Source organism: Sorex fumeus, unplaced genomic scaffold (assembly GCF_029834395.1).
Source record: "Sorex fumeus unplaced genomic scaffold, SorFum_2.1 ptg000003l, whole genome shotgun sequence".
NCBI lineage: Eukaryota > Metazoa > Chordata > Mammalia > Eulipotyphla > Soricidae > Sorex > Sorex fumeus.
In genome coordinates this window covers 52694682-52722589 of record NW_026606060.1, presented here as the reverse complement: position 1 = coordinate 52722589, position 27908 = coordinate 52694682, and positions in this window count along the sequence as shown.

Below are 27908 nucleotides of genomic sequence, written 5' to 3'. Positions count from 1 at the left end.
AACAAAGTATATGTGAGCATAAAGTTATTTTTATTTATATGAGAGATAAATGGCATCCTGTAAGGGGTATGCATACTTCTTCCATGGTATTTCTTTTTCAAGTTAAATATAGTAAAAAAAAAAAAGGAAAATATATTGAGTTGATAAGGATGGCACGCTTTTGAGTAATTCCATTGTCAACTTGGTTAAATCTACTTCCTTGGTTAAATCTAAATCAGCTTCCTCATTATTCCATTCTCTCATTCTTCCTAACTCACATGGTTCCAGTCAAAGAGGAATGCTTAGGTCCGAGTAAGGGTGGTAAGTTGGTGGCCATTACTCTCAGCAGGGACAAGTTAAATATTGAGATGTGATACCAGAGGGAAGAAGAGGGTCTCTGTGAATCCTAGCTTGTCTTCCATCTTCTTGGCTCTGCTTCCAGCAATCATTTTTTTCCTTTTTAGTTTTCAGGCTGTGCGCAGGACTTACTCTTGGCTCTATGCTCAGGGATCACTTCTGGAGTGCTCAGGAGACCATACAGGATGCCAGAGATTAAACCTGGGTCAGGCACATGCAAGGCAAATGCCCTACCCTATGTACTATGACTCTGGCCTGACAATGTATATCCCTGACTGCTGACCTGTGGAATTAGTCCTGGCTAAGGGCTCAGAGATTTAAAAGGACAAAGTCATTCATCTCCCATGAGCTAAGAAGAGTTCTTCCATTGGTATTTGTCTCCTTGCCAGTGTCAGTTCACATACCTGCCTCTATGCTCCAGTGGAACTTCTTAGTGACTCTTTCTCTATTCTCAACTCTCATTTCACAGATTCATTTTCCCTGCTTATCTCATACTTGTAAAAGTTTAATTCCCATAATGAACCCCTCACAGTCTTCATTTTTGTTCTCCATCCATGATTGACCTTTCACCGATGCAGCCTATAATCTACATGGAGTTACAAAAGTTAGCACTATAAAAGCAGCTCTCTTTCAATATAGGCAGAAGTAGAGGTTAATGAAGAAAAACAGGAAAGAGTGACATTGAATTGACACTAAAATTAGTTGCTAGGAATAGACTGAATCCCTCCCGTCCTCCATTAAAAAATAGCAGTTCTTTTTTTTCACTATTTTCTATCTTCACTGCATATCTTGCACCTTTCCACTACATTTTATGCATACATTTATGCATGTCAATCATATCTAACTATGCCCAACAGAGACATGATATGTTGATTAAGTCATAGATTTCAAAGTCAGACATTCTGTAAGTGTACCCAAAGGAAATAGATTAGTGAATGTGAACTCAAGGTCACCTGAATCTGAGACTTTCTCTGTCCATTCATGTTCAGTTCCTCTGACTTCTGAAATTGCCCTTGGGTTCACCCTTGTTCTAGTTTGCAGTAGAGTTTTGTGCAATGCCAAAGATGTGGAGTTGCCCTTCATTACTGGCTATCTTTTGATTCTCTAGTAAAGCATTATCAATAAATTCATAGAAATCCTTCAGATAACTGTCAAAGAACCTCATTCCACATGATAAATATAAAAAGCAAACTTTCCAGTAAAGAACTTTTCTCATTTTGCAGGTATTGTCATATTGATCATTGCCTATATATTTTCAGGATAGAAATGTAATCATGTAACATATAAATGGAATCTACACTTTGGAATAATTTTACTGCTCTGTATTTTGAAATGAGGAAATAGAAATCGAAGTTCTGTGCTAGAACTATAAATAGTCTTGAGCACATGGTGTATGTATACACTTACTATTGAGGCCTAAATCAGTTATGTAATGAATGTAGTATTTGTGGATGGTCATAGAGGTCAAGGAGCTATTCCTTATTAGTAACTTTTCTGAAACAGAAGCTGGTATCCCAGCATATCCAATGGAACTGCTCCAGTCACCTGTTCTGACCATTCTTCTTTTGAAAACACTGGCTCCTGGGTCAGGTCAGTGTCCTCTAAGGTAATGTCTGAGGCAGGTGGGCTGAGAGAGGGACAGAGGCAAAGACAACCTGACTGAAGGAAGTTCACTCATGATTTTACTTACTCATCTGGTAGGAGTTTTCTGATAGCAGGAAACAAAGAAAAATGCCCAGAGAAAAAAAGAGGAAACTTTTGTTCTCTCTCTCCTTTTAGGTGTTGTGGTTTGCAAAAGACACATTGAGTGGCAATCATGTTTGGTCTATAGTCTACTTTCAGCTTGCTTCTCCCATCCTGGGTGGAAAGGGAATGCCCTGCCACAGAGGCAGGGTGGAATGGGGTGGTTGAGGGGTGGGAGAGATGCTGGAACCTGTGGTGGTGGAAAATGGGCACTGGTGGAGGGATGGGTATTTGATCATTGTATAATTGAAATCCAAGCACAAAAATTTGTAAGTCTACAACTGTACCTCATGGTGTTTCACTAATAAAAATTTTTAAAAAAGAAAAAGAGGAAACTGTAGGAAGAAGAAGAAATGTTTGAGAGAATTGAAAGCAAAACCACTAAAGTAGAAGCCATAGAATGGACAATCCTGGGCACTCTCTCCAGAGAACCACTGTCTTCTTGGTTGAACAGCTGCCAGCCCTAGTCCTGCTCAATACTCAGTTTCAGGCACAAGGGATTGGTGTTGTCTGACATGAGATTACCATGTCCAGAAACACACAAGACACTTGGTTATCAAACCCTTAAGACTGAACTCATTTCCAAACAGAGTTCTGAATGTTCTTACCGGATAATAAGGTCACTGGGTCATGCCAAGGTGGGTCTTGTGTGGTATCTGTCCACTGATTGAGACTTTCTGCCCCTGTAATTTGAACATGCTCAGGGCAAGGAATAGGGTGGCCCCCAAGCAAAACCCCTTACCTCTGTTTCATTCTTCCATTTCCTCCTCTATATAGCATCCCTGTGTATGGCCATTTGTCTAGTCCCAGATGGTCTTTGCATTTCCAAAAGCCAAGCCATTCAAAGTCTGATACAGGACACACTAAGTTGTGAAAGGGAAAACAAATGAGAATCAGGGTAAAGTTTTCCAGACATCTCTGTCTACCTAGACCCTGGTTACAAGGAGTCTGAAAAGTGTCTTTATCTAGGCAGAGAAATCACTTGTGGAAAGTTATTTAAAGCTGTTGAAAATAATTGTTCTGTTTCCTTAAAACTGTTTAAATATCAATCTCAAATCCCTTTCCTCAAATGAATCTTTTGGCCCACTTTGAGACCTCCACTTACATACCTCAGTATCTGGAATAGCCTCAGAGCCAAGTCAGTGAGTCAGTTTTCAGAGTCTCTTCAAATCCCCAGACATCTGCTTCCAGAAGCTTCCAATAACACCCTGAGGATGTATGAACATGTTTGAACCTCTAGTTCCTTATACTCTTGTGGGAGCATTATTACATAGACTCGTTTATCTGACCTGTCTCTTGTTTTTGAAAGGATGAGTCCCAAGTAAGACGTGGTGGTTGGCGTGCATGCACTTCATTCTTTTGCTGGCAGAGAGCTTACAACCATCAATGGAAACAAACCCACATAAACAATGAGATGTCAGACAGAAGACATGATGGGAGACAGAAATCCCGGTTCTGGTCCCAAGTTTTCAGTTTACTGACAAAGGAACCATGAAAACTGAGGCTCAGATGCCTCACAGGGTGGACAAGAGTCATACCCAGAATGCCAGGTTCAGTGTCATATTCACACAAGAGAACTGATAGGAAAGGGGCATAAAATCTCAGTGACAGACGTGCCACATGGTTATTGAATCATTCTGGCATGCCACAGACAATTGCAATGAAAAGCAGACAAGTTCAGCCAGACTCACCAGGCGGGCACTTCAGGAAGGTGTCTCCAGTGGATGCCTTTGGGGGAACGATACAACTTGGAGGTCATTTTGCAGAGACCCAGCCAGTTTATTCCCAACCCAGCAAGAAACACATTAAAAGCAAGGCCTGCAGAGAAGACCAAGGCAATAAGATGCTTTCTCTGAGAACAGTGAGGCGCCAGGCTCTTCCTTCCCCCATGGTATTTCTCTCATGTCTCTTTTTCCATCTGTCCCTACCACGAAGACACTTGTTCACACTCAGTCTGTTTCCTCTCTGGACCCCTGCCATCTCCAGCTGCCTGGATTTCTCTCTCTTGCCTCCTAACCCCGTTTCAGTGCCAAACAACGCAGGATGCCACGTCTTAATTCAAGGGGCAATGGTGGCCAGGGGTTTGCACCTCTTGTGCTTTCAATTTGGGCTTGTAGAAATCCTAAACATGGCCAATTACATCCCTTCTCTGTTTCCTTTCAGTGTTTCTTCTCTGATTTTGGAATGTCTTTTTTTTTCCTTCCTCCAAGTGCCTGCTCTAAGCAAAAACTCAAATTGCCTTCTCTACCTCCTGTTTAGTTTTTCCTTTGTGTTGTATTTAAGTTGTAAATCGATTTCTCCACCCCTGAAAATGAAAAGCTCTGTCTAATCCATACCCCCAGCACTGCAAAATGACTTGGAAGTTTTGGCAGAAAGTTGTAGCAGATTAACATGAAAAGGAAAACGAAGCTTTCAAGTCTTTGCAGGAGAATCTGGTCATTTAGTAATGCAGTCCCCATACCCACTGCTCTGATCTCTCTAGGTCAAAAACAAGGCGGGAGTTTTGCTCCCCTGCCTTTCTCCTCCTAAACCTGGACTCACATTCCTTTCTTTCTGGCCATCTGGTCTCCTCATTTAAGTTGGCCAAGCACAGCTTGACAATGCTCCCCCACTGTGCTGGCACAAAGGAAGCAATGGAGACCTGAAATCAGCCTGATACAGTCTCCGACTTCAATTCCATGCTACTTATGGTGAAACAAACCATCAAAGTGATATATTAGAGAACTATGTGCGGCAAAGCCAGGTTCATTCTAAATGAAAAGCAAGCAAGACATGGACTTGGGATAAATAGTTCTAGTGCCTGGGGAAGAAATGACTGGAAATCCTACCTCACGCTGTGCCTTACTTCTAAATAATAATGACCAACAGCATTTGCACTATTCTTCACAGTAAACAGGGTGCTTTGACCAGTGGAGGACGTCAAAGCATAGCATACTACTAGTTTATATTTGTCTTTTGCTATTTTCAAGGCCCTCTTAGGTGGGAGGCCTCTTAGTTGATCATCTCCAAAATTTTGGGAGCTGGAATCTGTTTAATCAGGAGGTGTGTCTTTAGCTCATGTTTATTGGCAGCCTCTGCTGGGCCTGGTTCTGTGCTTAGCCTGGCGATAGGAAGCGTAGAGTTAAACAGAGGAAGCAGCTGATCTCATTGAGTTTCTGTTCTTACAGGAGAAAAGAGGCGAGAAGTAAATCTGAACAAGTGTAGACTTTATCAGGTGGGGGATGGAGTAAGCAGAAAACAGGAATAAAACAAGATGAGGAAACTGTCAGAGTGGGGAAATGCTCTTCTCTTTAGGATGGGCTCTGATGAAGGGAGATTTTTTTTGTATTTTATTTTATTTTGGGCTGGAGCGATAGCACAGCGGGTAGGGCGTTCGCCTTACACGCGGCCAACATGGCCGACCCGAGTTCGATTCCTTCACCCCTCTCGGAGAGCCCCGGCAAGCTACGGAGAGTATTCGAGATGCCAGACACAGTAACAACAAAGTCTCCAATGGAGACGTTACTGGGCCCGCTCGAGCAAATCGACGATCAACGGGAGGGCCTTTACCTTTACCTTTACCTTTTATTTTTAACTTTTATTAGTGAAACACCATGAGGTACAGTTGTAGACTTACAGATTTTTGTGCTTGGGTTTCAGTTATACAATGATCGAGTACCCATCCCTCTACCAGTGCCCACTTCCCACCACCACGGATCCCATTACCCCTCCCACCCCCCATGCCCCCATCCCACTCAGCCTCTGTGGCAGGGCATTCCCTTTTGTTCTCTCTCTCCTTTTGGGTGCTGTGGTTTGCAAAAGAGGCATTGAGTGGCAATCATGTTTGGTCTATAATCTACTTTCAGCATTCTTCTCCCATCCTGGTCGGATCCTCCCAACACCCTTTATTTGGTGCTCCCTTCTCTATCTGAGCTGCCTTTTCCCCTACCATGTGCGGCTGGTCTCCAAGTCATAGAGTAAACCTCCTGGTACTTATCATCCTGGCTATTCTTGTGTGTTAGTCTCCTATTTTGTTACTTTATGTTCCCCAGATGAATGCAATCTTTTATGTCTGTTCCTCTCTTTCTAACTCATTTCGCTTAGCATGATAGTTTCCATATAGTACCACTTGTACGTAAATAATGATGAAGGGAGATATGAGTAGCGATCTGTGGAGTTAAAGACTGATGTTAGCAGATACCTGAGACTTTAGTTCAGAGAACATTTAGGTGGAAAGGTGCTTGCATGGTGAGCCAAGCAAGGAGGCTAGCATGATTGTAATAGAGTGAGTTACTGAAGCAGAGAGAGAAAGGAAATGCAGTTAGAGAGATAGGAAAGGTTCAACATAGAAGACCTTGTCTAATATTGCAAAGGTTTAGATTTTTAGCCAGAGTGGGTGAGAAGTCTTTCCATGCTTTTAAGCAGAGTGATTTGATCTTAGTTGTGCTTCAAATGGGTTATTCAGACAAAACTCTGTATCATTGGCTAAAATCTCTGCCCTGCCTTTCCTGTGGGTAGGCAGAGCCATTGAAACAAGTCTATCAGATGGGTAATAAGTGTATCTTTGAAAAATCAGACCTAAAAGGCAGGTCATTTGTTCCTTTTGGCCTTTTTCTTCTTTATCTTGTACACTTTCCTCTGCTTGGAATGCAGATATGATGACTGGAGGTCTAGCAGCTCCACTGGACGATGCAGTCCAAGGCCATCCCTTTTGAATGGCATAGTCGTTAGTTGGAAGATGCTGAGGCTGATGAAGACTTTATGGAGAAGATCCACACCTTTCCCCACTGGCTGCTTCTAGCTATTTTTTTTAGTCTTTCTGGAAATTGATCCTAGTTCTTATTGGTACAACCTTTATAGACAGTATGTGAAGAATAATTTATAAGGAATAATGGGATTAAACAAGAATAATCTCTTTTAAGTAACCCCGTCTTAACAGGAATAATATCAGGAGCAAGTGCATGATGTAAACGAATAAAATGACAAACATAAGAACTGTGGTTCAAGGGTTTTTGTGCACACCCAGAAGTACTCAGGACTTCCTCCTGGCTCTGAGCTCCATAGCAGTGCTCAGGGGATCATATGTAGTAGTGGGGATAAAACTGGGATCAGCTGTATATGAGGCAAGTGCCTCAGTCACTGCACTATTTCTCTGGCCCCAGGTTGACATATAAGTCAGCAGAACTTTCTGTCCTTAAACCTTTCTTCCATCACTTTCCAACCTTGTAGACTTAGACAAGTACTTAAACCTGTCTCAGCCTTGAGATCTATAGCATGAGAGTGAGGACAATACCTACTACTACATACCATCACTGTAGCTATTAAGTAAATTAAGTAGGTGAAAAGATCAAACAAGACTTCACACAGACTTGGAAACCTCACCTGCTGGTTTTCTGTCCCTCTTCTTTTCTTCTCTACCTTTCTGCACTTTGTAGGTCTGCCCATGAAGTAGCAATACAGTAATGGACATAAGGCAAAATGATTAAGAAATTCTTTCATCAGTAATAAAAAAGTGAAGGAGAAAGAGAAAAGAAGACTGAGCTTAGACATGAAGATGATGGATCTTCAAATCCTCAGAGACTCTCCATCCACCCGAGAGTGTTGCCAGGAGTGGTCCTGAGCATGCTGAAAGGCATAAGGGAAAGAAACGAGACTTTCTTCCCCCAGCCCACTTCTTGGTACAGTTTCAGCACTACAAGCTGCCTTTTCCCCTTCTGGCCTTTCTGCCTTCACTATCTCCTCTTCTTTTTCCTTCTCCAATATAAAAAGAGGAGTAGTGAATATCTTGGTAAATCATCTGGATATCAGACTATTTTTTCTTGGAGTGACTGAAATTTTCACTGGGCTGGCAGGATGTTTGGAGAGGGTGTGGAGAACCCTCCTCTCTGTATGTGTTTTTATCTGAGTACTGGACATTGGAATGAAAAGCATCACATACATGTTTCCTTTTGGTAGCAGATTCTTTTCCTAATTATGTTTTTCTCAGGCTAATATTAAAGTGAATTGGCTTCCTCTGACAATATTAAGTGCAATAATAACAGGAAATGGCCCATAATCACACAATAATAAAAATAGATCTGAAGGGGAAACAGAAAATCTCTTTGAGGATATTTCACTGCTACACGTTTCATTCCATCCCATCCCAACCCATCCCATCCCATCCCATCCCATCCCATCCCATCCCATCCCATCCCATCCCATCCCATCCCATCCCATCCCACCTCATTCCCATTCCCATTTCATTCGTCCCATCCCATTTCTTACCATCCCATCCCACCCCATCTCATCCCATCCCATCCCATTCCGCTCCACTCCACTCTATTCCATTTCTTTCCATTCCATTCCATTACATTCGATCTGCTTATCTATGCATTCATTGATCAAAAAACTAATTGGCAAGATTACTAAGTAGCCTGGGAAATTCCAGTTTTCTTACATAAAAAAAATCTGTAAAACATCAAATAATTGATATTGGAAAAGAACATGTATGTCACTTTCTGCATAAAGACTGACCTATATTATCACCTGACACAAGTCACATAAAAGCAACTGAGTGAAAATAATATGCTCCAATATTTGATAAATTCTGTAGGAAAGCTATAAGGTTTAATTTGACTAGCCTGGTAAAGCCCAAATTAATTTCATTTGAGAGTATTTCTTTGACCTTTTTCCATTGCCTACCTATGAATTTTGGAATTGGAACTACAGAATACAAATCTTTAGGGTTAGTTGTCAAAGTAATGTTCTACTTATATTCTGAACGGCTCTCTTTTAGGCATTTAATCTCAAAATAAGCTCTTTACTTCTGCTACATGGTTGTTTTGGTCTTACCAAATATGGTATTCTGTTAATAAAAGCATATACTGATTGTCAGCATATGTAATTCAACCATAAATTTGAAGTCAAAATGTCTTTGCCTTTGTAAATTGATCTATCGCCTTGATGCTCTTTGGTCAGGTTTATACTCAGAAAGAGGAAAGGGAGCTGTCCATGCTCAAGGAATCTTTTTCTTTCCCTCCTTGTTGCAACGCTTCATCTTATTTCTACCATGTGTTCAAATCTCATTCTAGGGCACAGTACATCACACACCAACCCCTCTTTATGAAACAGAGTCCTTAGTAACTATCTCTTCATTTCCTTGTGTGTAACGGAAGGGTCATTATCAATCTACCAGGACTCACAGGGTAGACAGAGATGTAAATTGTCTAACCTGTAGAAGAATTAAATTTGGCAACAGAAGAAAAGTTCTGGGTCAGTTCCAGGAAAAACTCCTCTGAGCATGCTCAGTGAGTCCTGGTTTATCCAATAGATTTGATACAAAGCAAGCAGCAATCAATGAGCATGTTTGATTATGGCAATTCTCTACAGGGCCTGTGCATGGTACCAATATGAGTATCAGCCCCCAAAGGGGCAACTCATGGGCACAATGACATTTCATTATCTTAGACATTTGCTTCACTCTCTATTATCAATTAGTCTCAGCCAACACTTATTGACAGCAGATACCACAGAGAGGAAATACTAACACCTTTACTGTAAATCAGTGGCTAATCTGGTTATCTTGAGCACTGGCACATTGTGATTCAGGAAGGGGGCTTCTCTCTCCTGGAGCAATACACAGTCAGAGTGGCTGTTGAGATACCCCAGCATGTCTCTGCAAGAGTTTTCAGGGAAGAGGTTATAGCCTATGGAAAGTTTGATATAAAAACTCTTAATGTTTCTGTTTTTGAAAAGCAATGCCTTGCAATAGAAAATTTAAAATACTGTTGATAATCAAATTCATATAATGAGGATGAGCAGAATATAATAACCCTGCTATTGATTCTTCCAATCTTTTATTCCCTACATTTGACTTTTATTTCTAGGAGTTGAAAGTATGATGTTCCCAGTACATGAGTCTTTGTGTCATTTCACTCCAGCCATTCCATTAGCTCCCTTGAGATTCTCCAAATACTCTAGGCATGTTTGTGCCTCGTGGCCTTTGCACTTGCTGTCCTCTCTTTATGGAATGCTCTTCCTCTGTTTTCCAATGACTAGCTCCCATCTCTTCTTCATCTCACTGCTCAAATGTCATCTCCTCCAAGAAACAATACTGGCTAACAAGCTAAAGTTAGCTTGTTTCCTTTGTCAATCTTTCCTTCTTACTCTGCTTTCTTTCTCTTCAATGTACCACGCTACCTGAAATCATCACTGTCACTGTCACTGTCCTCCCTTTGTACATCGATTTGCTCGAGTGGCCCAGTAACGTCTCCATTGTGACAACTGTTACTGTGTTTGGCATATCAAATACGTCACGGGGAGCTTGCCAGGCTTTGCCGTGCGGGGAAGATACTATCAGTAGCTTGTGGGGCTCTCCGAGGAGGGCGGAGGAATCGAACCCGGGTCTGCCATGTTGACCGCTTATAAGGCAAGTGCCCTACCCACTGTGCTATCGCTCCAGTCCATCTGACATCATATTTATAGCTATTTGCTTTCTGCTGAAATATAACCTTCCAGGAGACAGATGTTTTGTTTCATTTGCCACTGAGTAAAACTAATATAACCTTAAACTGCCTAGAACTTAGTAGATGTTCAAAAAAGTCTAATAAAAGAGTGAACAAATTTTATTTTGTTACTTTCTTTTTCCTTTTTAACAATATTATATACAGCTTCAGCATCACTAAACATTCTTTTGAAAGCCATTTTTAGTATTCCATGGAGTCTTATGACTATGCCTGTTATATATACAGACAGATATCTGTATATATATATATATAACTTTCATGAATATATATGCAGCATATATATGTATATGTCTATATATGACTATATTTTCTTAGACCTATCATATTATAATGCCCCATGATCAAATATTTTAATTAAGTGGTTCCCTTCACCTTTCTCCTCATTAAAAATGCAAATAATAAATTCAAAGTGTAAAGTGATTTATCTGTATTGGGAAGAAACCAAAACTTGAAAACAGAGTTGAAGGCTTGAAATGGAAGAAACAGTCAGCCTTCGACCAAGGGAGGAATTTAAATTTCTTTAATGCAGAAAACAGAGGAGACGAGAATTTCTGTCTAACCAGTAGGTTGGGCCACATTAACTTTGGTGGGAGGTGGGGGTGACAGTTAGTGATGTGGCAGTAACCATGTATGTAAAAGTGTGAATACTATAGATTCCAGAGGTAAAAAAAAAAGTAGATAAAAAATAGGTAAGTGGAATGAACTGAATTATGTCTGCCCTAAAGTCTTAGGTGAGTTCTAACTCCCAGACAGATCAGAATGTGACTGTATTTAGAGATAGGCTCTTAAATGAGGTAATAAAGACGCAGTCATAAGAACGGGTTCTGCTTCAAGTTGATAGTGCCATTGCAAGAAGAGGAATTTGAGACACACAGAAAAGAAATCATGTGAGGTTATAGGGAGATGGTGGTCGTCTGCAAGTGACAGAGAGAAGCACCAATGGAAACCAATTCTGCTGGCTTCTAGCCTCTAGAACTGAGAAAATAAAATAAGTTTCTGATCTTGAAACCATCTGATACAGTCCGGGACGTAATTAATGGATAACGTACATACTTTGCATGTTTGAGTCCCCAGAATTGATCTCCAGAACCAACCGAAACATAAAATAAACCATCCAGTGCATGGCGTTTTGTCTAGAAAAGTAATACAATGGATTAAATGTGAAGATGTAAAACTTTGTCTAGAAAAGTAATACAATAGATTAAATGTGAAGATGTGAAAATCCCTTGGTAACTTTTTATTGTGTGTAAAGGGTCAAGTTTTTTCTACATATATTTTTGAAATTAAAATAAAATCATTGTATACACATGCATTATTTGTGAGTAGCTTCTTGCTTTATGTATTTTCATCTTAGAAAATTAAGCACTGCAGCACTGTTGTTCATTGATTTGCTCGAGCAGGCACCAGTAACATCTCCATTGTGAGAGTTGTTACTGTTACTGTTTTTGACATATCAAATACACCACGGGGAGCTTGCCAGGCTCTGCCGTGCAGGCAGGACACTCTTGGTACCTTGCCAGGCTCTCTGAGAGGGATAAAGGAATCGAACCCGGGTTGGCCGCATGCAAGGCAAATGCCCTATCTGCTGTGCTATCGCTCCAGCAATGAAAACTAATTTATAGTTCTCAAAGGCACCAATGTGAATGTCAAAGAACAGGTAATCCACTAACCCAGCCTCAGCAGGAGAATATTTCATTTTCCCTGTTCTGCATACCATTTTTAAATTCCTTAATTAACTGATTTGACTAATCTTTAGTAAGTATTTAGCATGACCCAGTAAGACACTTGCCTCCCTGACATTGTAGAAATTAAATAGATTGAGTACATAATTATAGAGCAAAGTAGTCATTGACAATATGTAAACAAGGGAATCACTATGTTCCAATAAAACTTTACTTATAAGAAACAATATAAGCCTGAGTTAGACCAAGGGTCACAGTTTACTGATACCTACTCTAAGGTCTACAGTGGACAATTGCATGACCACTATTTTAGGCCAGCAGAGAACAGATTTTCATAGTTACATGTGACCAGAAAGTGTCTAAATTTTTGGACACTGCAGTATAGGAAGAATCACTGAACCAGATACATCTATAACCCCATATGTAACCCCAGAATATGAATGCATATCTCCCAGGTGACTCTCAAGGTCTGGTTATCCAGTTTTGTGGCACAGACTTTTCTTTCCCTCAACTCTTCAGAACATGGGGCCCTACACTGTCCTACAAATCAATCCAATAAAGCTTGGTTCTGTGCCTAAGGTTTGGGGTGGACTAGTAGACTTTGAGTATAACTGTCCTTCATTAGAGCTTACGAATGCTTCTGATCCAAATTTCCAAAACCTTACTCACAAATCAGTACTTCTTATAAAACCACAGTCTGTGGCATAAACTTCATGTACCACACCCTAAGGCAAAATGTCCAGGCCACATGAAAAGAGGGGTGTGCACAGTTTTCAAAAATTTCAGTAGAGAGTTGATCCACCTGTGTATAGATGTGGCATGCGGCTTTCAATCTTATAATTACAGGCTTTCTAAAACTGTCACATTCCAGTAAAGAAAAGAACAATCATGGTTCAGAATTACTGGATCATGAGTGAATTTATGAGTATTATTCTACAGAAAAATATTGCTAACTAGAAGCAAGGATACAATATGAAGCATAAAGAATAAATGATTATTTATAGCTAAAGAATTCATATTTGTATTCAACCTTTTGGGAACTGAACCCAAGTCTCACACATGCAAAGCAAGTGAGCTGTGGTGTATCCCTGACCCTTTCAAATAATGATTTAACCACGGTCGCGGATACTGTTTTAGACATTCAGAGAGATAAAAGTTGCTGCCCTGGTAGAGATCACATTCTATGCCTGGATAAGTTTCTTTGTCATGGGAACATGTAAGGCAAAGGAGACCTTGTTATTGCATAAATACAAGGGCACCACTTAGATTACAGTTGACTTTGATTCCATTCCCTGCAATTGTGAGATGCACAGCTTGAGGAGTTCTATACTGTGCCAGTGACTTGACTCTTAAAAATAGGTAAAGTCTGGGTAGTCCAGTTAGAGAGAGTAAGTGCAGCAGTGTCAACAATAAATCACTTAATGTGTCTGTTTTTAACAACAACGAGCCCTGTGACTAATTAAGAAGAAAGTTCAATGACTTGTATGATAAAACTATATCTCTTCTTCAGTCATAGAATCTTACAATAGCTGATCTAGGCTTTGCTTATATGAAGTAGGTTTTGCTCTAGAGCATAGACGTACAGTAATGAACAAATCAGAAATGTTGTCCAATCTCATGGGATAATCTACCTAGTCAATGTCTTTAAGAGAGTCTTATGATGAAGGATAAAATGGAAGGAAGAGGATAGAGGCAGGAGATGGAAAATGGATCTGGATTATTTAAGAATCAAAAGACCACTGCATGGGCAAACCAAGATGACCCTTAAGGAAAATGGGCAGCTTGTAGCATAGCATCTTCTTGCTAATCCCAGATATTAGATCTCCATGAGAATGGGTAAGTTGACATCCATGTGTAAGTTGTGGACAGATGACCTTGTTTCTCTAAAAGAGAGTGGACAACAGTATAGGGGTTACTGAATTCTCGGGGATATGATTGGCAAAAAGTAATGGTGCATGAATCTATACCCAAACATATAAACCAACCATTTCTGAGAGGTTATAGGGACCTATCCTTTTTTCTTGAAAGTGTCTAGTCAGAGAGATTCCATTTGCAATCTCTGTAAGAGGGGAGAGTGTTCCAGTGAGAAGCTTGGGGTGCAATGGGTTAAAGCAAACCTTATGAACTGGGGCTGAGTTTTAAGTTCAAATTTTCCTGGAATCTGACATCTGTTAGAGAAGCTAGCATGTTATTTATCTGGGCAAACTGAGCCCAAAGGACAGTATCCCTCAGGGAGTTTAGGGAAGACACTCTACTTTCCAAACAAACACTGCAGCAATGGCTTTGGTTCAGAGGGAGAGTTCAAGCATCTCATAGGAGCTCTCAAACTCTAGCACAGACAGGAATCAACCGGAAGGCCAGTGAAAACACTAGCCTGAACACTGGCCTTAAGCAGGAACTCAAGGACAGAGGCTGAGAATTCCATTTTTTCCCAAGTAAGTACCTAGAGTGAAACCACACTTATATAACCATTGCTCCTGCAACTATTATGAGGCTTCTTAAGATTTGGAATCCTTGTCATAGTGGAATTTTCAATCACATACGCTGCCACTTCAGAAATCAGACAGCTGTCAACATTTTTTAAAGTTTCTTATAAGGGCTGGGCCAGATCGATAGTATAGCAGATAAAGCGTTTGCATTGCATGCAGTGGACCTGGGTTCGATTCCTCTGCCCCTCTCTGAGAGCCCAGCAAGCTACCAAGAGTATTCCGCCCGAACAGCAAAGCCTGGCAAGCTCCCTGTGACGTATTCGATATACCAAAAACAGTAACAAGTCTCACAATGGAGACGTTACTGGTACCCGTTCGAGAAAATCAATGAACAAGGGGAGGACAGTGCTACAGTGCTTATAAGGGCCAACCCCTTGTAATGCAGGAGGTCCACAGCATTACATCTGGGGATGTTCATAGTGCAAGCAGGGAGTCACACCCAGGATCTTGAACATACTAAACATATGTTATAACACCAGATCTATCTCCCTTGAACCTAAAAAATTTTTTTCTTTTACAAGCTCAGAAAATAAATGAGATCTTAGTGACCTGATAATTTCTACCTTACTTTCTTCGTCTCCGTCATAAAACACTTCAGAGATTAGTTTAAATCTCTTCTCCACCAGGGCCCTCTCATCTCTTAACTCAAATGTAGACGTTTCAGTTTGTCCAATCTCTGTGGTGAATTATAATCTCTCCAAAGATGGGTACTTATACATCAGGTATTTATTTATCATAGCTGGTGTGTGTGTCTGGACCTAAGTTGAGACTCAGTCTGTCCTGGGGAGAGATATCAGTAATATACAACTTCCAGGAGCTTGATTAATGGAGAGAAGACAAAGGCATGTGCAACTTCAGTCTAACTGTAGTAAAAGTTGATGATGCTCCCAGAAGAAATGTTTCCTTTCTGATATGTGACAGATGAGTGGAATTGACTGACAGGAGGTATAGAAAATTAAGAGGGGAAAGACATGAGAAGAAAGAGATGTCTGAATCATGAACAGTCAGTTCTGAAGAGAAGAAGAATGAGAGAAGAAGGTGAGGAAAAGCTTGGGTTGATTTATGAAGTCTTGGGGAGAAAGACTATTTCATATTATTATGAATACTACTACTCATAATACATACTATTATAAATTCATACTATTTATGATTAGTACATGGAATATGACACCCCTTGATAGAATGAACAGTGAAATTAAAGGCTGTGTCTTGAAAACTGGCATGGCACACCATGTCAGAAATTTTTAATAGATTCACTTTGTCTTCTCAATAGATGCTCAAGAAGTAAGTAGCTCTTTCCACAAATAATAACAATAACCTCTTAATTTCAATTTCCTATAGAGGTATTACTACTACTACTATCACCACTACCACTACTCTACTACTACTAGTAGTACACCCCATACACACACACACACACACACACACACACACACACACATACACACACACCCTAACCCTCAGTTTAGAGACCATTTTCTTCCTAAATCCATACCCAGATGAAGATGGGGTGAAGAGCACCTGAAAATTCCCTGAGCTAAACCTCAAGGAAATTCCTCCAATATTCTCAATGGCCATGAAAAGTCCAAATGTTGAAAAAGCCATTTGTGCCATGAACCGCATGGTTTCATTGTGGAGATTTCTGTGCAGCTGTGTCCCGGTCCTCCCAGAGCTCATGTAGCGATGAGTCACAGAAAATGAACACAGGTGCATGGTTTCACAAGACTGACCTTACAATATGTTTATACATAATAGCTAAGACTCTTCAGAGTAAGCATATATTAAATATAGGCAGACATATGTGCGTGTTTTTGTATTTAGAAGGTCTTGGGAGTTCTCTAATGTGTTATTTTAAAACCTTCAAAGAAAACTGAAATTGACTCTATTTCCCCTCTTTATATTATTATTTGTGGGGTGGGGGCCAAGGCACACCGGAAATGCCTAAGAACTATTCCTGGCTGGGTGCTTAGGAGTGACTACTAGAGGACCATATATGGTGCCAGAAATTCCAAGCAGGGTCAGCCTCAAGCAAAGCAAGCACCTTATCTCCTGTACTCTTCGGTACATGTATTATTTCTTAATAAGAAGAAACTGTTGCTTAAATGGAATCAGACATTTCAGCAAATATTTTAATTCCTTTATCTATCTGAGAAAGAAAGTAGATGGTTGAGAGTAGGGAGAATAAATCACTAAATGCTTATGGTAAGACCCATTAACATTTTTGCAGGGCCTTGGGTTGTTCAAACGGGTGATTCCCGACACTTCCTTTTGCAGTTTTATCCTCCTCCAGCCTCCTAACCCTTGTTCCTCTCCTTATCCTGTGCCTACTCCCCAAACGTGGTATATCCTATGATTTCCGCTTCAGTCTTACCATTCAACCCTGTGCCTTTTTTTTTTAAATATTGTCAGACATATGTATCTCCTCAACTACCTAATGTGAATTCCTACCTCCTGGATATTAATTCCATATTTTCAGCTTCCTACTTATTGTAACAGAATTATTTTCCCCTTTGCTGCAGGTTCAATGAAACTGAAGTGTGGCGTGTTAAGCAAAGTGAGTCAGAGAAGAAGGATAAATACCGATGATCTCACTCACTTAGGAGTAGAGAAAAACAAAGAGAACAGACAATGGCCAATGAAAACAAACCCTGAGATTCAGCCTACTGAACAGAAAAGGCTAAGAGGGGTAGGGGTAGGGCCAATATGGGTAAAGACCTAGAGACAGTGGTGAAGGGATAGTGTAACTGTGGCAATGGGTTTGGGACAGTTACAACGTAAAACATTAATATTAACATTGTTGTGGATCAAATACCTCAATTTTGAAACAAGAATACATCTGTGTCTTTTAAGTAATTAGGTATGTAATCAGGCAGGGCATCTCACTAAAATGAGGACAGAATTTTTCCCATGCTTGGACATGAAGCTTTGCCATGCAGGCTGCCTAAGTCAATGAACTGTTAGTGGCCAAGAGAAATAGAGAATTTTTCAATGAGACTTCATGTCTTGGCTTGGCCTCTGAATTTCTGCCTTCAATAGGAGAGAAGTGTGTCTTACATAGAGGCCATTGATTTCATAATGGAACACTTGGAGGTGATTTCGACCCTATCTTACGTTATGGGAACTGGGTATAACAGCATGAATAGTTTACACGAGTGGCCCCACTAGAACTTGTGAGGAGATAGATATATTATCTTTATTCTGACAATTATTTTACAAACATATTTTGCCCTCAAAATGAATCAAATTGTGCATCTTATATCTTTATATATTTATAGTTTATTGTTATCTATGTCTCAAAATGTATATCAAAGATTTGTCTCATTTTCTAAGTGAATGACTATTATGCAATATTTCAAAACTAATTAATAATAGAGTTTGGTCTCCTTAACAGGGGTATTTTTTTGGTAAGTGTTCTCTGTCTGAGTAAGTTAGACCTCTAATTAATTTATTTTAATTACTTTATATGCAAATTTAGAATATGCTAAACAAAATTTTGTTTTGTGAAGTTACCTTTAAATGATTAGTGATTAATAAAAAGGAAATTGAAGAGCAAAGAAAAATTCACAAGAAACATATGAGTGTTTACTCAAATATGTGTCTATTCTGTTCAAAGGAAGGTTCTTTGGACTAACAGCAAAATTTAGTAGTTCTGAATGTGTCATTAATAAGCATATTTAATCCCAAAGTTGGAAACTTCCTTTTACTCCTTGAGAGATATTGGTCAGTGATTCCTAATGCACTCATTATTTTTTTAGCTTTCATGAAAATAATTATTTATGATATTTTAAAATAGTTGGATGCAGTTTTAGAGAAGTGCCAATGATATATCATTAATGACTGTCTCCAACAGTTAAGAAAATGATCAAGCACTGGCAACGAATTAAATTCCAAGGAATGAAAGTTTGCATTGGTTTAGTTTCATAAACAATTCTGATAGCTTATCTAATCCTTGACATTTAAAACATATAGAGTACAGAGTGTTGAGATAATTCTCTTGCAAAAGACCCTTGAAGCAATTTTTTTTTGAAATAAGCATTTCGCTGTCATGGAAAAAAATTTTTTTTCCTCACCATTGTGAGAGGAAAAAAATCTATAAGATCCTCCTCCAAAACAAGGAATATTCCAGAACCCAAACGTAGAATATTGTATTTGCTACTCATCTAATAGCAAGGAACTGGTAAAGTCATATACTCATTAGATATGGCTTGCTTAGACTTGGAATTTCCTTCATTATTTCAACTGTGACTTAAGAGCAGGTGATATGGTGGTAAGGCCACCATGTATAACTCTTGGGGATTGTAGAGCAGTTGTCTTCCCCCAGTGAAATGTCCATCCTGGTTTAGGGAGTTGTTTCTGCCAGTTTTCTCTGAATTAGTATATGGCCCTGCCTTGGTGCAAACTTTTGCATTTGCATAGTAATGCAACCATCACCTATTCAAGTTTCTTTTTCATCTAAATCCCCTGATATAGGATAACATCGGTTTATTCTTTCTGCCTTGCCACTGGAAGCTTAGGTTTATTGGGTTGCTCCCATCACAGTGCTCCCATTCCTGTGTTTATTTGTAATGTCTTTCTTTGTGTTCTGCTTTTCCAACTGATCAATTATCTTTATCTCCTAATCAGACTCTGTTAATTTGTAAATATTGCTTTTCTCGTCTCCTTAAGTCCTTTGCATAGTTAATTCAGAGCAATGTCCTTTTTGTATAGACTCAAAAAGACAGTTAATGCTATGCTTTTGTATCTTGGGAGTTAATTGACTCCGAATAATATTCACTCCTGGGCATTTGTTCTCTTGACTTAAGCCTTAGTTTCCCTTACTTCCTCCTAGCACCCCAAAAGCAGGGTCCCCGCAAGGGACTGGATGGACCCAGGGCAACATGTGAGCTACCCTAGCATTGAAATGGGTCAGGTCAAAGTGCCATAATACTTAACTTAAATAAGTGCCATAATACTTAACTTAAATAAGTTGATCGTGTACAAATTCTGTCATGATCCAAAAAGTAACAGCTGACAGGGTTAGGAAAGATTAATCTGGCCTGAGCACTGTCGCCTGAGAAGTCCCAAGGAGAGCCACCCTACAAGCTTAATGTATCTCTTACATACAAAATAGCTAATATTAAGAAGTAGAATTAAGATGTTAATTAAGTTATTGGACTAAGGAGAGGAGAAACACCCCAAGTGGTATTTTGCCCTTGAAAAGAAGAAGGGCTTCCATGTGTTGATTGGACCGGGGTGTAGTGGCTAACCCCAAGGAGGAGAGTTGGAGAGAGATTAGAGGGAGACCAAGGCGGTGAGTAGGAGTGCAGAGAGATGAGTGGGGGAGACAGGAAGAGACGGGAATGAGGGTCCGTGTGAGACTAGAATGAGGAGATTAGTGAGACTGGAATAGGCGTGTGGGGACAGCCTGGTGTCCCTTGTTTCCTCCTTCGTCTGCCCATGGCATCAGCCGTCCTGGATGGGGAACTGGCGCAGGACCACTAAGCACAGGCGTCAAGAGAGAGTCACCGGGATTTTCTTAGCCGCTCGGTGATTACATACCCTTTATTTTGTCTCTTCATTTTTAATCATTTGGTGGTAGGATATTAGTGCCAATATTTAAAGACTTATCTACAGTCTTCTTATTTTATCCATTAAATTAAGAACAAAGATTTATGAAATACCTGTTCTGTGTCAGCCCTTGCTGAGGCTAGGATGTGACCAAAATCAGATAGAGCCTCTGTTTACAATTTAAATAATGAGATAGATGTTGCATAAAAAATCATAAACATGAGAATTTAATTGAAATAATGCACAATTAAAACACTGGTTTTGGGACAGAGGCAGCAGATTGATAGTACAGTGGGTAGGTCTCTTGCCTTGCATGCAGCTAATCTTGATTTAACCCCTGGTATCACATATGGTCCACTAAGCCCACAGGAGTAATTCCTAAACACAGAGTTAGGAATACATACTCAGCACAGCTAGGTGTGGCCCAACTGCTCTATAAAATGAGACAAAAACAAAACCTGAAAAAGCTTGAAACTATGTCTCCTTTTGTAGCAAGAGCATTTATGAAAATAAATCCCTGGACTTAATTAGGAATGAATCTCTTGTATGAGAACTATATTTTCTGCAACTAAAAATGAATGTAAGTTATTAGCTGCCCTGGAACAGAAAAATTAGACAACATAAAATCACTTTGTGGCTTCTTAAATCATTATCAGCAGGAATATTCTTCTACCTAAACTCCAATTCTACGCCGTTGCAGATAGCAATTAGTTCAAGCAGTTAAGATTATAACCAGGTGCACTGTTTGAAGTTTTGGGGGATTTTACTGTTAGTTGTATGGGAATGGGGGCGACAATATAGGGGCATGTTGGGAGGCAAAATTTCTTTTGTTAAGTATTTGCATTCTGTGGGCATCCTGGTAATTCGATAGGCATCTGTGGAATCCTGGGGCACTGGGACCTTTTGTGTTTAACCATCAAGCTCTAACTAACCTCAAGGACCTTTGGTGGGGGTTGACATGGGAGTTGTGAGGCTTATTCACTGATGTGCAAAATGACATGATCCGCTTAAGAGTTAGAATGAATTTCATAAGATGAAAGCCAAGGCCACAGCTGAGCTTAATATCTTAAAAGAGAATCCAAGAGATATTTATTTTAAATGGGATTCTTTTTTATAGACACCTAGATATGACAGATATGTCTCGATAAAGTACATAAAATACATTAGCATGATGACACAGCATGTCAATAAAGAAATATATATATAATATATCATACATATAATATATAATAGCACAGCGGTAGGGCATTTGCCTTGCGTGCAGCCAGACCGACCGAGCTGAATTCAATTCCTCCACCCCTCTCAGAGAGCCCGACAAGCTACTGAGAGTATCTCACCCACTCGGCATAACCTGGCAAGCTACCCATGACGTATTTAATACGCCAATCACAGTAACAACAAGTCTCAAAATGGGCCTGCTCGAGCAAATCGATTAACAATGGGAGGACAGTGACAGTGACACATAATATATAAAACATATATAATATATATTACTTATAGATAATATATCTGGAGACTGAAATTAAAGACATTCACCTGGGCTATCAATTCTCTCCATGTACCCAGGGTATTACTTATTACTTGGGTCCCCCAAACTCCCAGGCAGGATAGACTGACCTCAAATATAATTGATTCTAGAGAAAAGAAAGAAATGCGGTGGGGCTGGAGTGATAGTACAGAGGGTAGGGCATTTGCCTTGCATGCAGCCAAGCTGGGTTCAATTCCCAGCATCCCATATGGTCCTCTGAGCACCATCAGGAGTAATTCCTGAGTGCAAAGCCAGGAGTAACCCCTGTGCATAGCCAGGTGTGACCCAAAAAGCAAAAGAAAAAAAAAAAGAAATGTGGTCAGAGCTTTTGACTCCACACAGAGCTAGCCCTCAAGTTTTCTTTTGATTCTTAAATACTGGACATCCTAATAGCCCTGCATAGGTATGAAAGAATCGTGAGGGTCAGAAAAGACAAAAGAGTGTCTGCATTTTCCTAAGGTAAAACTCTAACTAAACAGCTGGCAAATAGGAAAACATTTCCTGGGATTGACCCACACCGTCACTAGTGTATCTTCTCCGGATGGAGCCTACACGAACAAGATCTTATTGGTTTGGACACCACATTTTTGATAATCTGAAAAATACTGAAAAGAAGATGCATGGAGAATTGTCTCGAAAGCTTTTTTCTGGCCTTGTTTCTTTCCTGTGGTTCCCCCTGCCTTACTGGCTGACCCTCTGGACTTGTGTTATGACCCATCTTATTTTATACAATTTTCATTTGTGGCCTCCTTTGGAATACCCTGAGGGTCCATAAGGAACCATGTGACTCTCAGTTGATGAGCACTAAGTTAGAAAAATGTTTAGGAAGGTATAAATTCACCATCGAATCAAATGGAATGTTGATTCTCTTTTACTCAAAAGGTCCTAGGTGGTGATTTTATTCAACAAGGAAGATCACCCTGACATAATATCACCACCTAGAACCAGACAGCATGTGGGCTCAAACCCATATCTCTTTTAAAACTGTTTATTTTCCAGTGGGGGAAAAATTATTTCAGTTGTTCACGAATCTGCACAGACTAGTCTTTTCAAAAAGGATGAGATTTGGTGAGAATTTGGTACCTATCAGACTTCAGAATATTCAGAAAAAGTCAATCATTTTAATATGTTCTTTCTTTTCTTACACTTACTAAGTTGTATTTTTTTAATTATCCTGTTAACCCTGAGCATTTCTTAACTAGCCTCTCTCCTTTCATTCCCTCTGCCTCAATCCTTCATAATTTTTTTTACCTAATTCAGCATCTTAACTGTGGAGCTACTTCCCTGGTTTCTTCTCATCCCTTTCCCTAATCTATCCCAAACACTGTCAGAGATCTTCCCCAAAGGAAAACGGAATGGTGTTTCTCTTTTATTCAAAACTTCCCAAAGGACCCCCTGAGAGATTGTTTGGACCTAACCATCTCTTACTAAGGAAACCAAACCCTTCCACTGGAAGATAAACACAACCTCTCCCATTTCCCCAGCCACATGCCCCCTTGCTCCAAACCTGACATTCCTGGTTCCACTCCACATCTGCCCTTCTGTCCTTCTACTGCCACCAAGGCCAACATCACATGGGAAAACCCTTGAGTAATTGTGGATGTCAGATCCCATCCTCCTTTCTTCCATCTTTCCACTTTCACTCTGTGTGCTGGTGGGACCCATCTCCTCTGACTGGGAAGAGTGTGGCAGGCCCTCTCTTGTATTTCTGCATCCTCGCTGAACCAAGCCTTGCCCAGCTGGAAATGAGATCATGCCATTTCTTCATGGGCCCAATATAATTTGGAAGCCAAAGTCCCAAGAGGGGAGCTTGCATGCTCTGGCCACTAGTTCTTTCTCCCATTTTCTCAAAAGTCACATCTCCCTGGTGAGACTGCTGCACTTCATGTTCAACATTGTCAAGATTTCGCCTCCTCACACCTTTGCCCATGTTCACCCATTGCCAGGAATGCCTTTCTGCTTTCCCCACTGAAATGGGGGACACTAACTTGGGTTCACTGTTTCCCCCTCAGCACAAGAAACGCTGCATAGCAAGAAGAAGGTACTCAATAGTGATTTGGAGGACTCATAATGGAGTTGTCTGTTTTTCTATTTTTGCTTAATGCCTTTGTCAGGCTTTGCCGTGCGGGCAAGATACTCTTGGTAGCTTGCCGGGATCTCTGAGAGAGGCGGAGAAATCGAACCCGGCTAGACCTAGCTGGCTGCGCACTAGGCAAACGCCCTACTGCTGTGCTATTATCCAGGGCAATGTGGGAAAAGGCAGCCCAGGTAAGGGGGAATCTTACCCCATCTTTAGGAGGTTATAGAGGGCAAGCAATCCCCGAGTCCTGTTTTCTGTTTGTCAAATGGCAAAGTTGCCGAGTCGTCAGAACTATGTGAGATTAAATAATGTGGTCAAGTATTAGTACCTTCCTCCAGGAAACCCGAGAGGGTGCAAAGACATATTTGTGGCAATATTCTGCCATGTCACAGAAACGGAGTCAAAATGTGACTTCTTGTTTGGGCCCAGACAAAAATTCCTCATTGTCAAAACATCATTGCTGGCTTCAAAACTATGAAACTGGGTTGTGTTTTAATCTTTTGTGGCCACACCATTGGTTCTTAGGGCTTACTCTTGCCTCTGTGCTCAGGGAATACTCCTGATGGACTTGGGGAACCATATGGAGCATAGAGAATGGAACCCGGGTGGGTCTTGTGCAAGTCAAACCTCCAACATACTGTATTATAGCTACAACCCTGAAACTGAGATTTCCTATTCCTCAAGACTCACTCTCTTCTAAGAATCTGAACACTTTTGTTCTTGTTGTTGCTGTGTTTGGAGTATGCCTAGATGGATTCAGGGCTTATTCCCTGTTCTGGCTCAGGGATCATTCCTGACAGTGCACAGGGGCCCATATGTGGTTTTGGAGATTAAACCTGGATCGGCCATGTGCCAGGCAAATGCTTTATCCACTGTAATTAACTCTCAACCCCTAAAACTTATTTTTTGATGAAAATATTTTCTTACAATCCTACTTAGAAACAAAATTATGTGATGAATTACACATCAGTAGCAAAATTACTCTTTGTAAATGTTCTTCATTGTGTCTTTATCTGAGCCTCGCCTGTATGCCTTGTGCACCTGTATAGAAAGGAAGAGGTTGTGTGCTCATAGCCTTTTGCCCCCTAGCAAACATAGTTCAGTCATTTTCTGTCTTCTGATTGACACTCTCAGAAGTTTCTGCAGCAGCTCTGGTAATCATGTGCCTAGATTACACCTGTTGTCCCACTGCAATTATTAATAGTGCCCTTTCACTCTTCACCATGTCCTGGTTTGCACAATAAATCATGTTGTCACCCTTCTTACAGTCCATTTCTAAAAGCACATTTTGACAATAATAGACTGCTCCCCTCCCCTCTCCTTCCCTCCCTCACTCTTCCCTCCTCTGCTCTCTCTCTCTCTCTCTCTATTTTATGTAGATCTCATTCTTGTCTTAAAGGATCCTTTATAATTGCTCTTGTTTATAGGACAAACTAACCTTAAGGGTCTTTTTAGTCTCACAATATTTGATATCTCCAACTGTTTGCCTTCAAATATTCTTATTACCTATTATAAACGGACAACAGCAACAGAGAAATAAGCTTCATTCAGACTGTTGTATGTTTACTTTCCCGATTTTCCCCACATCGGGTAATAGAACCTAGACTCTGTTAATCCTCTCTTGTTCATTTGGCTCAGGACATAGTGTACAGGGATGTTCTTAGACATGGATGAATTGGCCAAAAAAAAAAAAATAATAATGAGTGTGGAAGACAGAGCTCCCATATCAACTTTAACACTAATATCTTTATTTGTGTAATGAAATGCCAGATCAGCTTTACAAGGAAATACTCACTAAATATAGGAAGCATTGGTTATCATTGTATCATCATCATTGTAAAATTAGACTAGTCAGATATAATCTCACTTTGATGTCAATGTGGGGTTGAATAGTTCCAAAAACAGAAACTATATTGGAACTATATGGCAAAGGGTACCCTATTGGGATGCACATCCAGTAGCTGCTTCATGAGGTTGGGAAGGAGCTACTAGGCTGAGCCTGCTCAGTCAGAAGGAGATCTCTGGTTGATTAGCAATGTCTGCCTTGAGTAATAGAAGGAAAAGTGACTTGTGGAGGACATAAATTCACTTTTCTAAGATAAGGAGTTCAAAGGAAAGATTAATGACAGAATAGTTCATGAGAGATAGAGGGGAGAAACTTTTCATTGTGTGGACATTGCTGTAGCTTCAAAAGAGGACGCCATTCCCTAAAATTCTCTAAGTTAACCAGTCAGTGCCTTGGCTATTAGAAACAATAGATCTAGACCATTAAAATGGGAAAGATACAAAGAAAAAGCTCCAAAGATGTACTTTCTCTAGATAATTATGTATTTTTTCTTTTCTTTTCATTTTTCTTTTTGGGTCAATTCCTGGCTCTGCACCAAGGAATTATTGTTATAGGAGGGCCATATGGGATGTTGGGGATCAAACCTGGGTTCACTGCATGCAAGGAAAATGCCCTGTCTTTGTGCTATCTTTCTGGCTTCAAGTTAGATTTTTTTCATGTGTGTCAGTGTTGGGGAGGGAATCTGGGACCTCACACATATGCTCTATCACACATAAGCCAAACTGTATTTCTGGCCCTTTAGTTTTCCAATTTTGTTCCAGGTTACCCCTGAAACAAAATTTATAATATATATGCATACATATACACATACATATACATATATAAAATATATAACATAGACATGGGCTGGAGTGATAGCACAGTGGGTAGGGCTTTTGCCTTGCAAGTGGCCAACCCAGATTCGATTTCTCCACCCCTCTCGGAGAGGTTGGCAAGCTACCAAGAGTATCTTGCCCACACGGCAAAGCCTGGCAAGCTACCCGTGACGTATTTGATATGCCAAAAACAGTAACAACAAGTCTCACAATTTGTTGAGACGTGACTGGTGCCCACTCGAGTAAATCGATGAACAATGGAAGGACAGTGCTACAGTGCTATAACATAGACATATATGTATATATATATTATGTATTAATATATTATATATGGTATACATTTATACTGTTATATAGAAATATGTGTATATACCTACACACACGCACACAAAGAAAAGTAAAGCAAAGAGACAGGCAAACAGAAAATGCATAGGCTTCTTTTCAATGGACCATATATAGGTATTTATAAGTTAAAAAGCCACGAATAGTCCCTCAATGAGAAAATGTTTCACTTAAAACAGCTTGGTGACCGCATTGTCATTGAATGCAATCAAGTTTTTTTCCTCCAGGGATGAATAGCAGGACCATACTCATCAGGCAGTATCTGGGGACTATGTCCTGTGATTGGAATGTTCTGGGAGGGGTTGGAATGAACTCTAACAGCTGTGAGTGGCTTTCAGAGAACTGCTTGCACTCTTGTTGCTGATGTCAGGGCTGTGACCCAAGTAACTGAATTAATGTTTAAAAACAGCCTGCTGCTCATTTTGCCATTGAATGCAATTATCCTCATTCATGAATTTATTTTTGCTGTGTCTCCTGCTTCCTGAAAATAAATGCTGACTTATAAGATAACGAGGGTATGGGGTTGGGTGGGAGGAGTGAATGCCTCTATTGTCACTTCTATGCACTCTAGTTTCATGTTTTCTGGAGTCTACCACAACAACACAAGGTGCTTAATATTTGAGAAGGGCTCCCGTGAGAAGGCATCCAATATGTCTTCAATTTGCAGCAAAATCTCCAGCCACCAAAAGCTCATCTAAGGACATAACTTAACAGAAATCAAGATTCACCTTCCCACAGGTTCAAATGCCAATACAACATTTAATCCCGTGCAACAACCCACTGTTAAATCCACTGGGACTTAATCTTTTATCAAAACAAAGTCACTTATTTGGTTAAGAGGAAGGTGAGGGCTGAAGAGGGAGTATGGATAGAGCTCTTGCCTTGCACATGATTGACCTAAGTTTGATCCCTGACATCCCCATAGGAATGATCACTGGGTACAGAGTCAGGGGTAAGCCCTGAGTACAGCAAGTGTGGCCCCCAAACAAACAAAACATAGGAAGTTTATAAGGTAGA